Source organism: Corvus kubaryi, unplaced genomic scaffold, assembly GCF_017639235.1.
Source record: "Corvus kubaryi isolate FWS band 111438036 unplaced genomic scaffold, C.kubaryi_AGA036_p1.0 37386, whole genome shotgun sequence".
In the NCBI taxonomy this organism is placed as follows: domain Eukaryota; kingdom Metazoa; phylum Chordata; class Aves; order Passeriformes; family Corvidae; genus Corvus; species Corvus kubaryi.
Genome location: NW_024581128.1, coordinates 3418402 through 3431154, shown reverse-complemented (window position 1 = coordinate 3431154; position 12753 = coordinate 3418402).

Genomic DNA, 12753 nt, shown 5'->3' with positions numbered 1-12753 from the left:
CATAGAAATAAAAAATTAAATGAGATAATGGTCTTTAGGATGCAGTGAAAAAAAGTAGGCGACTGTCAAATCTCAGACCAGGTCTGAGTTAACCTGTTGTGTAGCCCCTTTAATGCAGAATTCCTGGAGGAAGACAAGGCTTTAGTGCAATCTGCAATAGGTGATACAAACCAGTGCTTTAAATCACTTCAAAAACACCAGAACATATATCTGAAATTCTTTTTAATCCATAGTCCAAGTTTTCAAACTTGTTCATTTAAAGTGAACAGGTACAAATCATTAGTGATTATAGGCAAGAGTAAATGTCCAGCTCTGGTAAGTGTTCTCTGTATTTTTATCATTATTTCAATTCCCACAGCTCCAGCAGAAGAAAATTAACTGCTGAGGATTCAGAGATTTAAAGCCATTTCTTCCAGGTCACAGTTGCTGTGCAGAAATCACTGCCATGTGAATACTAAAAACAATAAAACTTTTATTTTACTTTTGTTCTCTGTAGTGTATCATGATGAACCATGGGACTTATAGAGACTAATTTCCTGTCCATCTCCTGTGGATTACCTGGTGTTATAACATTCAGTTCAACTCATGATGCAGCCCCTCTATCATTATGGACACTAATTTCATCCAGTGTGCTCTGTTTGGATTTGTAATTTCATATAACTAAAGCAACTCAGTAGAGGCCCTCAGCCCCTCTTTTGATTTTCATGAAAAACTTTTAATATTGGGGGTGGAGGGGTGCAGAGGAAGGAGAAGAGCAAGACAAAGTGTGCTTGACACAAGCTTCAATTTCTTAAGAAACCAGACAAAAATTGCCATAGGGAAAAAAGCAGCAATCAGAAATACTCCAGCCAATCACTAATGGAGCTACTAAGAGGAAATATAGAACCATAGAATTGGTTAGGTTGTAAAAAAGATCATCGAGTCCAATTGTTAACTCTGCCAAGTGCACTGCTGAACCATGTCCCCAAGTACCACATCCACACATTTTAAATTCCTCCAGGCATGGTGACTCATACGTATCAGGAAGGAACTTTCAATCTTAGGAGCCATTAGTATGCTATAAGCCACATGTAAAAGCCTCCCCATCCCCATTCGAACTGCATAGACCACTTCTCCCCCACAAACACACCAGTCTTGCAGAACCCAGTGCAAGTACTTATATGTGAAAAGGACTCCCCTTTGCTATTGCTGATTTTCTTTTAATCCAAACTGGCACCTGTGGTCCAGAAGGAGATCAGAGAGGTCCAGGGAGCTCACACAGCACTGAACCTCACTGATAAGGCACTTCTGCCAACATTTCTCTCATAACCCTGACTTGAGCTTTTGTTTCATGCAGCCTCATGAGAATTTTTACTTGTCCACAAGTTCGGGAGCTTGCATTTCTTGACAGGCACAATCATAACGACTATTCACCCAGACTGTAACACCTTCACAGTTCTTATAAATGAGGATAATACTTCCTTAACAGAGCAACTATTCCCTACTTCGAAGATAAATCCAAACTCTAATCAAGCAGGTACACCATAACATTTCTAAACACAGAACCAAATCTCACTTCACCATTACATACCATCACTAATCTCATGCTTTTGTAGCCAAAGTTCTGCTGCTGTGTGCCACAAGCTAGAACCTAGCTATCTCTGAACAAGATGACAACTTACCATTTTGCCAGTGGACAGGATCCCAATACCCAATCTCAACACAGCATTTTTCTGCAGTGGGTCAGAGCGCTCTGTGCTGTCGCAGTCTTCTTGAGCTGGTAGTAAATTGGAATTGGTAAAATTTAAAACTCCACTGTCATACTAAAGATCCATCTCACTCCCTCCCCAAAAGTATTTCATTCTCAGGGGATAACATTAGCATTTATGGAGGTACATGCTTCAGGGTTTTGCTAATCTGCTAATGAGGTAGAGCCTTCCACCTTTAGATCACAAGCATGAATCATATGCAGCTCAAAGGTAAAAATTCTGTTTCTAGCAGGAATTTGATACCAAGTTGTAGTTCCAGCCCCTCCATCACAATTTCATTTTTATGCTTTCTATGCAGCTTTATTTTCCAAGTCACACATGGCTTTGAGCTCAGCAGAGCCTTCTACCAAGGACCACCAATCACAGCAAGATTCAAAATAATTTTAATACAGATCTTCAAGATATACAGAACACATTATCAAACTTTAAAAAAAAGGAAAAAGAAAAAAAAATTTAAGTAAGCTGTACAAACTCGAATTCAGAGAAATGTCCAAAATACTAGGGTTTTTCAGCAAAGAGCTACAGAAAGCAAAATCTGTAAAAATATCAGCTGCTTTAGATCCTTTTAACACTACAGAGTCCTCTGTGGCCACATTATATTATTTAAACTATCCATTTTTACTTACAGCAAACAGTTATAACTCAGATACATTTTAAAAATAAGTCATACAAAATATTAAAAATTTACTTTGAGACAAAAATAACGGAGAGCAGGGTTTTGCATTCCAGTATTTGCAAACTCCCACAGTGCTTCTAACCCTTTTTCCTGCTAATTTTAAATCACGGTGTGATGCCCTTATGGTTGCTCCTTGTCGCAGCAGAGGTTCACCTCTTCCACAGGAGGGAGCTTTTCTCTTGCTAAGGTGACACTCTCGCAGTTCTCAATTTGGAAACGTGTAGAAGCTCTAAACATGCTGGAGTGCCCCATGGCTGACAGCTTGCACACAGGGTCAGCAAAGAAGATTCAAAAAAGTGAATAAAAAAACGATCAAGCATTTATAAGCTAAACCATATGTGCCGGTTTGAGACAAATTTGGAGGAAAGTATCCTCTGATAGAAGGCAGGTTACAGCCGCCCCTCCCCCACCAGGTTCGGGGAAAAAAAATTTCCTCAGAGGAAAGTGAAGGAAAAAACCCTATTTATTTAACAAACACACGGGAATAGAATAATGCTAAATAATAAAACCTCTCGCTGTGGAGAGAACCTGATAAAATTCAAAGTCCTTCTGTAAGTGTGGCTGTTCTCTCTCCGGAGCTGGGGTGTGGCCCCTTCAGGCTGCGGCGTGGGCCTCCCGGTGCTGGTGATCCGGACCGGACCAGAACAGTCCAAGGAAAAGTTCTTGCCTCAGCTAGCGAGCCGGCTAAACACCAAAGAATTTTAACTGTGTCTCTCTCCTGAGAAAAAGCCGAAAAACTCGGAAAAGAAAAAGGAAGGGTGCTTCCCCCGCTCTTGCCGCCGTAGAAGCACGCAGAGGAGTGTGTCTCTGTGTCCTTGAACACAAACTGCTGTGAAAAGTTCACTCTCCGCCTCAGTTTAAAGGCACAGAAAGTCATGGGATTCACGTCTGGCATAGGGAAGATGATAGGGAATACAGTATCATACAGTCACCCCAGGACACCATATTTGCACCCTTGTTTATGCCACACTATTACTATCCCCTAATGCAATTAGTTCTGTAGTGGAAAAACCTGAGCACATCAAGTCCAACACCATTTATGTCCATGTAATAAATGGATCAGTTTCGGGGTGTTGATCGTTACTGTTAGGATGTAAATGAATCAGTTTCAGGGTGTTGGTTATTACTGTTTGGATGGGATATAAAAGAGGGGAGTTAAAAGCTGAATAAATGGGCATGTTAACTGAAGAGAGATTGCGAGACTGTACGGGTGTAATACTGGAATGTAACCACTGGATGGAGGTATAACAAGGACCCAATGGGTTTAATAGATGGAACCTTCCAGCACATTGCCTCATAGGGTACAAGGGATGAGGACGACGCCCTAGACTGTGATTGGAGAACGAGCCAACCAATGAAGTGGACTTATTTGGAAATAATTGGTTAGGAATGCACGGAGGTATAGACCAACCAGCGAACAGGAAAGGGACCAATCAGCACGAGGATTAAGAAACGCACCAATCCGGTGGTACCAAAGACTTTAGAAGCGACCAGGTGCCCCCCTGCAGAAGTTGGGGTCCAAGGGAGCACCCAGTGGGTCTCACTGTCTTTTTTGTGTGTGTGTTGTTTTATTCTGGCTTGTCGCGTGGAGCCTGGGCTTATCCTGGGTTCCCGCTCTCGGCTTTTAATAAATAAACAAGTTGGCTTTTCTTTTCAAAAGTCTTAGCCTCGTTTACAACATCCAGATATATCTGATGTATACAAATGTCACTTAGGTGGCCAAAAGTGTCAGCTATCCAGATAGTAGTAGGTGAGGAACAATAAATCACAATAATACGAAGACCTTAACATGTGGCCTAACAACTGAAAATGATACCTGAACTTGAAAATACATCTTAACACAAAAAGATGAAATCCTGTCTTTGGTCAACTATTTATTAAGCCATTAAGTGACAGTCAGGGTGAGCCTTAATGGCTGCTTTGTCCAGAAAAACAGCTCACTTCCATCATTCAAGGTTCTGTACCACACTTGACCTACAGCTCTGAGCTGCAATTTCCATCAAGGTAACACTGTGCTATTATCACGTTTCCCAGCTGCTACTTCCACTACGGTTTCCTTAGCAAAAATACCACAAAGTGCAGAGGTAAGAGTAATGCTTAAACTGTCCTCACAGTTTTAGAGAAGAGAGAATTTCGTACTCCCTGCTAAGTTTAGTCCCATGGGTATATCCTCCTCCTCATGTGTATAGCTAACTCTTATCACTTTCAGTGGGAATATCACATGCATACAAAGAGGACAGGGATTCCTTGAGGCCTGTTGTAGTAGTGACTTCAAAATATCAGGGTAAACATATTTTGCATGTGATAAGTATTAAATCTCGATATCATTTTCTGTGTTGAAGAGTGTATTATGGGTTTGCACACTCAGAGAACTAGAGATACCCCACTCATCCTGTTTCCAGGTTTGCAGGAACTTCAAGAAACTGTTCTGCCCGGAGTAAGCAACTGCTATATATATACACAGATATATACACACAGATCTAATTCCAGATCAAAGCCCTGTGGAGCAAAATGGGGTAGAAAGGATTAGACAAAATACAGCTTCTGCTCCAAAGGTCTTACATGCTGCTCAGAACCCTTCCTCCTATTAAAGTGATAAGTGAAAAAAATATTACAAATCTTCCTTGTCTTCAATACTTGCTACTATTTCATAGCCACCTATGGTATAATCATGCAGGCTGTGTTCTGGCTTACACATAATCAACACCTAGTAAAGACAGATTCAGCTGCAAGCCACGGTCAGTTCCACAGAAGGCTAAATGTCAAGTCAGAAAAGCCAGCTCTGATTGATAACTTTGTAGTGTTAAATTTTCATTAATCAAAGCCTTATCTAAAATATCTGCAATCTGCAGACCACATCAGATCACACTCTATGCTCGGGGTAGTTTTTCAGAACAAAACTGTTCCTATTCACAAGTAAATAACCCTGCAAAATTACCATGCTATATGGTAAATGTAAAAAAAAAAAAAAAAGAAAGAAACTATACAGACCAGATAGCACCATTTGAAAAAAGACTGCAGGGCAACCAGAATCTTGTTTAACATTAATAAGTCCCAGAGGGAGAAGGGACAGCTGTGTAAACCCACCTTAGCTGTTCCTTTTCATCATAATTACATCTGTTGCTGATGTCTCATACAATGAAATGTCCGAACAGTATTTTCAAAGTTCAGTGTGAATACTGATAAAGCTTGGAGACAGAAAGCAGATTAAAAAGCATCCTCAGTGATACATTTTGAAAGGTAGCCAAGATCATCTTCGAAAATCTGCTTAAATCAAGTAAAAATCTTTACTGAGCAACACTGTGTATCAGCACTCACTTGACTTACTGGGAGTGCACGAACTTAAAGTGAATTTGACATCAAGTTTCCCAGTAGGACTTTTATCTTAAAATGACAGCATGTCAATAATTACATTCATTCCATGACTCCTGTTCTATTTCTTTAGGTAGGGGTTTTGGTTGGTTTTGTTTGTTTGTTTTCTGCATTTGAAAAGAAATTATGGAGCTTTTAAAGATTCTGAAAAATACCACTGTCTTACAACTTGAAACTGCAACTGTGAAACTCAAAGTGCTGGAGTCAATTTTGCTCTAAGATAAAAAGGCGAAGGACAGAGTATAAGGTAGGTAATTAGAACTTGTCTGGGAAACAAGAATTACTTGGTTTCACTACAGTTCCAATATTCATTATTATAAACTGATCCACAATATTTTAACCAAAGGTAGATATCTAGATATATAGTTTGAATTTCAGAGTTGCTAGGCATCTACCTGCTTTACTTGACTTGAAAGAAAAAAGAACATTAGAAGCTGTAAGAAACAGAAAAAAATTGGAGCATTCTGAAAAAAGAAAATTGTCCCTTGTTATTTAAAGCATTACCTAATATTAAAGATCATTCAAAAATTACTTTTCAAATAAAGACTGGAAAAACACATGCCAACTAAAACTTGAACCAAAAAACTTTTTCCTTTCCAAGCATATCTAGCAAAAATGAAATATATACACACACAAAGAGTTAACTGGACTTTTGGGATGCTTAATTTGTTTTATCTAGAAGGCAGAAATTTTGTGACAAAATTTTTCCTGCAAAACCTGTTTTGATTTAAAGAGTTGGGTAAGTAGTAGTTCATAACTAAGACTGTATATAACTAAGTAATATTATAAACTACTCACCTCTCTATCATACCTGTAAAATTACTATGGCTCACAGACATAAGTGATAAACATCGTGTGATTTTTTAAAATTCAATGTATTACTTTCTAACAAGATGAAGGGTTAAAATAATCATTTGGCTCTCTAAGGTTTTATTGGCCTCAACTTTTTCTTATTCCAAATTAGCAAAAAGAAACTGTAGGGTACAATCCTTCCTATACTACATATCTACTTAAACCTGAACCAGATCTTTTATCCCAGTATGGTTCTTTTTTGTGCTACTCTTGCATAGGAGGCATACCAGGATTTTGTCTGAAGCATTGAACCACAGTCTCCAGATGGCATGAGTAGCTTGGCAGAACAGATACAAGAAGCAAGCACAGAAAAACAACAGTTATGAGGACTCTTCTGCTTCAGTTAAGATTTCTCTTCAAAGGTGAAACTTGAACTTGGGCAACTACAGCACCTCCAGCTCAGAAGCAAAGTCAACACATTGTTTTGGAAGCTCACTTCCATGGAGTATGAAATACTCATACGATCCCTGGATATTATTGCAACATTCATTCGGCTTTACCAAAGTCATTCAATCATTTAAAAAGTTTTACAATGCAAAATGGCATTCTTTTAAGGTATTTCACCTGTCTAGTAAAAGAGATTTCCAACAGTCTATGCGATGCACTGCTGTTTCTGAGTAATATATATCTGTGAAATAGCAATGGACACAAAAGTGTTCTTATTTTCAATACTTTGAGTACAACAAATAAGAGCAGGAGATGGCAAAAGTGCCTGCATCTTGGGAATTTGTGAGTAAAGTTAAGCCTGGAAAAACGGAGTGTGTGTGGGAAGGTGTTTTAAGATTTGTTTTTTGTTTCTCATCATCCCAATCTGATTTAATTCCTAATAAATTAAATTGGTTTCCCCAAGCTGAGGTTTTTTTGCCATGGCAGTAACTGGTGAGTGATCTCTTTCTGCCCTTATCTCAACCCATGAGCCTTTGGTTATATTTTTCTCTCCCCTGTCCAGCTAAGGAGGGCTATAAGAGTTTTGGTGGGCACCTGGTGTTCAGCCAGGGTAAATCCACCACAATAAGAATGGGAATTATTTCAAATTACTTTTAATTATGTCTATAAAGAGAAATAATACTAAAACAAAAATAGATCAGTAAAAATTAACAGTAGAAAAAAGAACTGACTCCAGGTGTGAGAAAAAGGTTTCAGACCCCACCCAGGTTCCCTAAGATTTGAGAACACACAACCCATACTGAGTCACACCAAAACTCAATTACATCTCCATTTCTAATAGTGTTCTGTGAACTTTTGCACATGTATTTGCAACACCTCACAAAGCTAGTACAACCATACCCCCAAACACCAGTTTCAAAATCAACTTTTCAGAAAAGGGGAAAAAAACATTTACAGTACCAGAAATAAAGAAATTTGGTTTCTCTTACTGCAGGCCTGGGCCCTAGGGTGTATCACTGTGTCCCGCAGCCCACAGGGAGGAGGAGGAGAGAAGATCCAGCAGGCAGGAATTGTGCAGCAAGATTGATTTAATTATTTTACAAACTCTTTTATAGACTTTTTTGTTCATAGTCTAATTGGACAAAGGATCAGCCACCCCTTGGGGTGATTGGCTAAAATCCTAAAAGATCCATTGTCAAAATATTTTTCTACTATACCATAAACAAGACTTTTCAAGGTTGCAGGTGGCTTTGTTGTTTACATACTCTGCTACCTCTTCTGTGAGAGAGAAAAGTCTCTCACGGACTTAGAAAATAGCAAGAAAATCCTCGCTAGCAGCATTTTTGTATCTACAATTCCCCCTTTTTGTTTGATAAGAGAACAACTCTACTGTTAATCCTAAATAGAGATTTACATCAGTTATTAATTCTAAATATGTCCTTAAGGCTTTAACTATCTGACTCCATAACAAGAAATTTAAAGTTCAGTCTCTGCTTGTGGAAGGACCATCCCAGTCTCTGCTTGTAGAAGGACCATCTGCCTGATGGTCGACATCCTGGTCATCCTCAGAAGAGTCATTAGGCTGATGATCTACATTCTGGTTGCCATTTGGATGGTTGGCGTTCTGGTCATCATTTGGAGGTTGCCTGTTCTGCCTCTGGTGCCGTAGGTCAGGGCGAACGCATTTTGAAGGTAGCCACCGTACCCCAGTATCTGTGGAAACGCAAGCATACCCACGACCCCAAACGATAAGCTCATGCGGGCCTTCCCACTGGTTAGTGAGTAAATTCCGTACCCAGACTTTTGCCCGGGCAGTTGTGTCTCACCTGCAGACTGCAATGAGAGAAAATGATTCAGAGTAACAGGATTATTTGAATTTTGTGGTACTGTAAGGTGATTAATTGTATACTAAGCTTTTTCTAGTTGGCTTCAGTAACCAAATTCAAAGGTTCCTGTGAGAATCATTGAAAAGCCATGATAACAGCCCTTAATTCAACTAACTGAGCAGAGTCTGACTTGGATTGGTGTGTTAATCAACCACCACAAAGGCAGTGTAGGATACTGTGCGCCCTTACGCACAGTGACCCCTGCTAAAAATTTGTTCCAATCCGTACCCCCCAAGCTGCCAACATGTCCTGTCCCCAAAGGTTAAGGGAAGTGGTAGCAACATAAGGCATAATTGTAGCTGTGCGTCCCTCTGGGTCCCTCACCACCACAGGCCGTTTGCTTAAATAGCTCTGTGTGGTTCCTCCTAATCCTGCGATGGCCGATCCCACCGGGGCTAAAGGCCATGAGGGAGGCCACGCAGAGAAGGAGATGATCGTTACATCAGCACCTGTATCAATCAAACCTCAAAGCTGAGTCCAGGACGGACGGGCGTTCGGCAGGATCAGGGTACATGTCATCTGTGGCCTTTGGTCAGAGATGTCTGCAGTCCAGAAGGCCTGTGGAAGTCCCGTAGATCCACTGCCGTTATCTTCGTGAGTTGTTTGTTCTATCCTGGGGACACAAGACTTAAAAGGCACTAATTTAGCCATGCAGGTCTTTTCAGGAATGGTGACGGGGTTTTTGCGTGGAGACCATAGCGCAAATCTGACCTTTAAAGTCAGCGCCAATAACTCCTGAGTGCACTAAGATTCCTTGATGGGCAACGTCAGGTTTTCCCACCAGCATTGCACTGGATCCCTGGGCTAAGGGTCCATATGCATCCAAGGGAACCTTATAAATACCGCTAGAGTCTAAGACAACTGCAGCTGAGGTATGGACGTCAAAACCGTCTGATCTCTGGGTGCTGTCTGATCCCTGGGTGCTGTCTCTAGGGTGGCTGGGTAGGCCTGTGCCTGTACCTGTGCCACTCTCTGGGGGAGCGACTGCATCGGAGAGCAATTCCCCCTCCTTGCACCCTGGCGGAAGTTTCCCGACAATGGCCGACCATCGGCATGAGTCTGGGATCTACAATAGTCCAAGCAATGCCCTGGCCTGCCACACCTCTTGCACTGGGGGATCGCTGCGTTCTCTTTTTGGCTTGGCTTAGGCCACTTCTGGTTTTTTGCCTGTTTTGGTTGCTTTGGTTCACTATCAGAAGATGCGTGAACAGGCTGCAGGAATGCAGCCAAAGCAGACCTTCTCTGGTTCCCAGATCCCACCTTAGCGCAGGCTTTGACCGTGTCTGTTACCTCAGGGTCCCCTGGTAAGGCATCTATGATTTTTCTGCACTCCTCGTTTGTGTTATCTCTCACTAACTGCCTTAACAACATCTGTCTTAACCCGTCATTCTCAAGCAGCAACTTTCTCTACAAAAGAAAGGAATTACTCTGATTTCCCTTGAACTATTTCAGTATATCGCTTTCTAGGCACAGACAACTCTATGGTTTTCAACAGGGCAGCCATGCCGACCTGTTGAGTTTGCTGCAGGACACTAGAGGACAAAGTACCCTGTAGGCTGGGATCAGAGAAGGGACCAGTCCCCATCAAACCATCCATTCCTGCTGTCCGTCTAGGATCGGCAGCAGGGAGCTGCATATTCCCTAATGCAGCCTTGACGGCCAGCTTTCTCCAGGTTTTCTCAAAAACTGTAAATTGTACAGGTTGAAATAGAATTTGACCTAAGTGTCTGATATCAAATGGAGCAAGCAAATCTGTATTTATCACCCTTATTATCTGCATAACCTCAGCAGAACCTAGCCCATGTTGTGCCACCTTGGATTGCAGGTCCTGGGCAACCTTCCAAGCAATCACCTCATGCTTATCACGCTTGCCTGAATTTGGGAGAGCCTTATATACTGGGAAATCTTGGATCTCCCCTTTTGGGGAGTCACTAACATCCTGAACTTCTGGCACAGCCTGTGGATGGATTGTAACAGCTTCCTGATTACCCCCAAAATCCTCAAATCTAGTTGGCATTCCAAGTGTTTCCAATAACCTCCAGTCACCCTCCTCCAAAGCTCGCATCTTAACTGACTCTAAGAAGCAACTGTAGTGGGTCGGACGCACTGTTACCATGCGGTCCTGAAAGGTCCAGGGGCAAGACTGGCACAGCCTTTTCCTTCGCCGTCCGGGTACAGTCGCCTGACGACCTGGGGCCAGAACCTCATCTGCCTCACTGCCTGACGATGAGTCATCAGGCAAAGGCAACTCTGAGACGCTGGGAGTGAACAGAGGTGGACAGGGAGGGGCACTTTGGCTAAGTTCGCTAGAGCCAGAACAGACAGCACAGACTGCAGTTGGCTGCGCTGCAGTTTGAACAGCAGCTTCTTTACGGGATGCCGTCTCAGCCGGTCCCGACTGAACTGGTACTGGAGCTGTTACAGCCGTCTCTGGGGCAACAGCCACGCCCGGCGCTGCGCTCATCTCGTGCTCTGTGGCAGCGTTCGGCGCCATCGATGGCCCTTGTGCTGCAGCTGCGCCCGGCGCTGCCACTGGCCCTTGCTCTGCAGCCGCGTTCGGTGCCGCTGCCCAAACCGCTGCTGTTTCTCGCTCCCTGGCTGTGTTCGGCGCCACTGCCCCCAGCCGCCGCTCTGCAGCCGCGTCCGCTTCCAGGTTTTCCCGTGGCAGCGCTACTTCTGGGTTCGCTGCCGGCCACGCAGCTCCTTGGTTTGGAGCCGCGGCTCCCGCGGGCGGTGCTGGCAGCGTGGGCCCAGTGGACCCCGCGCGGCGGGGTGCCTCTGGCGTCCGCGGCAGCTGCTTTTGCAAGCTGTGCAGGTCCTCCAGCTTTCGGGATATGTTCGGTAACTCTGCCAACAAAGGCAGATGCTGTATTAAAAGGTCGATGGCTCGGTTCTGCAGCAGTGCACAACAGCCCAGCGCCAAGGAGGGCAGCGGACCACACCCAGGCAGTCTCGGTGCAGTCACGCCTGGCGCTACGCCGGCTAAGAAGTTAGATCCAGGCGATTTTGGCTCTGTTGGTGCATAGGCAAAGGGGCTAGGAGCCGCCACGGGGGTCCCATTCGCTAAGCCGCTAATTTGTGGCCCTGGATAAGCAGTGGTCGCTGCCGAGCTGAGCAGCAAGGTATACTGTGCGCCCTCCCACTGCCCCGACATCCCCGCCTCTGCCGGCGCGGGGTCCCTGGGGGCCGCGGAGTCCTGCGACTGTGCAGGGCAAGGCAGCGCAGGCTCTGTCTGTGGAGCCGAGGGTGTTTTTTTGGATTCACCATCACTTGCCCCCTTGGACATTCCTCCATCACTCATCACCGAAATAGGCAAGCCACCTCAGCTGGTACAGTCAAGGTCTGTCAGCAGAATAAATAACGAATGCCAGGTCTGGTATAATTGTAATGCTGCTGGGTCCCCACACGGGAGTTCGTGCCGGACAGCACAGCCAAGTTCCTGCCATAAGGCAAAGTCCAGGGCAGTATCTCTGTCCATGGAAATCCCTTTTAAGGTAGCCCAATCTAATAATTCCCGAACTGAGTTTTCAGAAATGGAGGTGTGCATTTTGCTAAACACACCTTTCCAGACCATTACCACAGTGCCGGTTTGTGAGCCGCTGTTCACCATTTCTCAGTCACGTCAGACCTCCCGGTCCTGGGGGGGAAGGGGAACAGCGTACCTCTAGAGAAATTCGGCTTGCCTCGCAGCAGCAGGACACATCAGAGAGTGCAGATCATGTCAGGGTCACCAAATATTAACGCAGGCCTGGGCCCTAGGGTGTATCATCATGTCCTGCAGCCATAGGGAGGAGGAGGAGAGAAGATCCAGCAGGCAGGAATTGTGCAGCAA